Genomic DNA, 3,455 nt, shown 5'->3' on the forward strand with positions numbered 1-3,455 from the left:
CCGCCGGACGGAGTAGCTCCGGCCCCTGGCTCGGGGGAGCCTGGCAGGTGACAAGCCCCCTGACCCGCCAAAACACCCCTCCTCACCTCTCTCTCCTCCTGGCTCCTTCTGGGGCTGGATTCTCCGAGACCGTGCGTTCAAGAAGCACAACTAACTGGCCATATAGCGTGTAGAGTCCGGGCAGTACCAGACCCAGAGCTGTCCCTGGAGGCAAAGTCAAATGACACTCCCCCTCGCTGAGAACCAACGACCTGTGAAAAGGCAGTTTGATTACTTTTCTCTCTTCCGAATCTGCCCTCTCCCAGCTGCAGAATCTTACAAAATCTTGGGCACAGAGGGGCAGTCCCAGGTGATGACATTTGCTTAGCTTGGCCATGCTGTGACCAGAAGGTCTTCCTTCTCCTTTACAACCAGACGTTTTTGCAGCTGGGGCCCCATCCTCAAGCCTGGGGCTCCCAAACCTTTCTGGATCCCTCTTCAACACCCACAACTTTTTTTTTTTTTTTTTACTAAACCAATCTTTATTAAGATTTAAGTATTTGCATTTTCCAGTGCAACCAAGCAGTCATTTTGCTTTTGTTAATTGGTCTAGAGATGGATCTTGAAGCAGAAATAAACTGGAAACATCTTTGTAACAACTAGCCCCCCCCCCCATGTGGTCATACTGTAGTCACAATCTGGCCTCAATAAGAGGGTACCCCAGCCCAGGCCAGGCTGGTGGTGATGGATGGGCAGAGGCCTCTCTGGGGGACTGCCCGTGCTCTGGCTGTGTGGACACAGGGTGACTCTCTGGCTTAAGGGACCAGTGTCTTGTCCATGCCCTGTGATAGCTCCTGGCCTGGAACAGGGGCAGTGGGGCTTTTCTGATGATAAACATAGTCAAATCTCAGCAGAAGGGCAAGGCCACCAGGCTGATGTGGAGGCAGAGGCATTCCATTTACTCTTTCCTTCCACAGACATTTACGGAGCCCTCCCATGCACTGCGCACTGTGCTAGGTGCCGAGGAGAGCTCAATGGATGGGCCACAAGGCCTCTGCCCTCACACAGGTTTTGGTTTGGGATCCAGCCCTCCCTCCCCCACTGCTCAGCTGGTAACCCCGAGTCACTGATATGTCTGCTAGAGGCATCAATGTCCCCATCTGTAAAATGGGGGGCTGGATGAGACCTGGGTGACTTCCAGTTTGCTGTGACTTTCCACATGGCTATCATGATTTAGTCTCAGAAGAGTAAAGCCTCCTCCCTCCTCAGTGCCCCTCGGGCCCTGGGAGGTATGATGCTCTCTCGGATTTTATCTTTGCCAAGGCCACCCATGACTGACCTTCAAGGCTTGGGGGCAGATTCTCTACAGCTGGATCAAGAAGGGGATGGCACTTTCTATCTTGGGAAAAATAGAAGAAAGACTAAAAGGCATAAAAGGAAGCAGGGCGATTTGGAAACACGCTGTATCTCCCTTTGAAGTGTAATTCTAAGTCCTGGTGAAGATGGTGCCCCACAGCTCAGCGGCTGAGTTCATCTCCCCTCCCACACTGTGAGTTATTTGGAAAACCAGATCTCTGTTCTCAGCTCTGAACACAAAGTCCCTGGTTCAGCCTCATGGCCCTATTACATAACCCAGACAGGCCTGGGGGGGGGGAGTGTTTTTAATAACTCAGGGTCATATGTAAGTCAGGGTCTGCAGATTGACCAAGATCAGAAATAGCCCTGTTTACTGCAGGGAACAGGGACTGGACTTCCACAAACTTTCTCTGCTTCCCAAAGAAGAGGGAGAATGTAGCTGCTACAAACCAGATGTACAGGATATCCCTAGAGATGATGCTAACATCTGAAGTGAGCTATTGTGGCTACTGTGCATAAAATAAGAGTGGAATTAAACGTCACCTTGGAATAAAAAAGGTGAAGTGTGAATGATGAAATCAAACAAGCCTACGGGGAAATGGCATCAATGCCAGCAGACCTTTGCACCTCTTCGTATTGCTCTAAATAGGCTGGATTTCACACAGCAATTTTCAGAATTTGCTTGAAACCCTGCTTCAGAACTTGAAGGAATACTGATATTCTCAGTAGCCAACTAGGCTGCTTCGAAATGAAATTTTTAAAAAAGGGTTAAGTTTCAACTTCAAACAATTCAGTAAGTTTGGAATGGGAAAGCTAACAGGAAACACAAGTTCAGATGACTAACCCCAACCCCCACTCTAGGTTATTGGTGAGAGATCTAGCCAGGCAGACTCGGAGACACATAAAAGGTAGTTATCAATACACACACACACACACACACACACACACACACACAAAGCTATCCAAAGAAACCCATTCTGATAGAATAGTAGATCATTTTTATCATTACTGTACTGGTGTACATATATATATATATGTATATATATATACACTTTACTAGTTTTTAAACTTTTACAATTTCTCTTCTTAATACAAACACAACCATATGACCAAAACTGTTGCCAAGCAACGTGTCTCCTACAGATCATTTCAGACTGAAGCAGAGGTGACTTGCAGCCCACCGTGGATCAGGGGAGAGTAGGGCACCTCCTCCAGATTCAACCAGAAGTTTCCTGACACGAGCTATGAGTCAGGTCCACCCTGGGCTGCTCAGACCGTGCCCAGAAGTACCCACTAGAAGCCAGGCCAAGAGGTCATGTACGAAGGTCCGAAAAGGCAGGAAACAGTCTTCCTTGTCTTCCATAATTTAGCATTCTGCTACCTGTCCAAAAAAGTCTTAGTAAATCTTCAGACCAAACCATGAAGGTGACTGAAGAAGCAGGCTGAGTCTTAGGAGAGCCCTGGGCGGGAGGCTCCGGCACTGGCTCCCTCCCCTGCTGCCCCTCTCTGTCTGGGTGAGCCTGGGTGAGACTCACCCTTTCTGGGCCTTGTTTCCTCATCTCTCAGTTAGTTTGGAATGAGAAAGCTAAAAGGAAACACAAGTTCAGGTGACTAACCCCAACCCCCAGAGTGGTTGGGGTGGGTGGAGTGCGAAGCAGTCATACTAACTGAACTTCTATGGCCATTTTCAATGATACAAGTCTATGCCTTTATTGCGCTAGTATCTATACAAGTTAGGGCTTCTCCAATCAAAAAAGAGCTATGAAGCTAAAGGTTTTCCCTAAGTCTAATATAAATGCTGATTTCTTAAATAATGATTCATTTAGCCATCTAGAAATTAAGCGAATATAGGCAACTAATGCAAAATTCTCGACCTAAAAATCACACTCAGAAATAATTTTCTAACTAATTTAGGAGAAAAGTAGCCAGCATGGAGATCAGTAAGGTATCTATTCAATAGGTAAGTGAAATTTGGGAAAGTTTTCAAGGCAACAAAGAAGTGGTGCAGAGTAAGAATTTTAATTAAGAAGTTGGGATGAAAGAGGTGATGCAGTGATGGACAGGGAATTATGAATGGTCAAAAGTGGAGGGAGATGAACAATAAAACCCTTCCCCATGGT

This window comes from Myotis brandtii, unplaced genomic scaffold, assembly GCF_000412655.1.
Source record: "Myotis brandtii unplaced genomic scaffold, ASM41265v1 scaffold208, whole genome shotgun sequence".
NCBI classification, from domain to species: domain Eukaryota; kingdom Metazoa; phylum Chordata; class Mammalia; order Chiroptera; family Vespertilionidae; genus Myotis; species Myotis brandtii.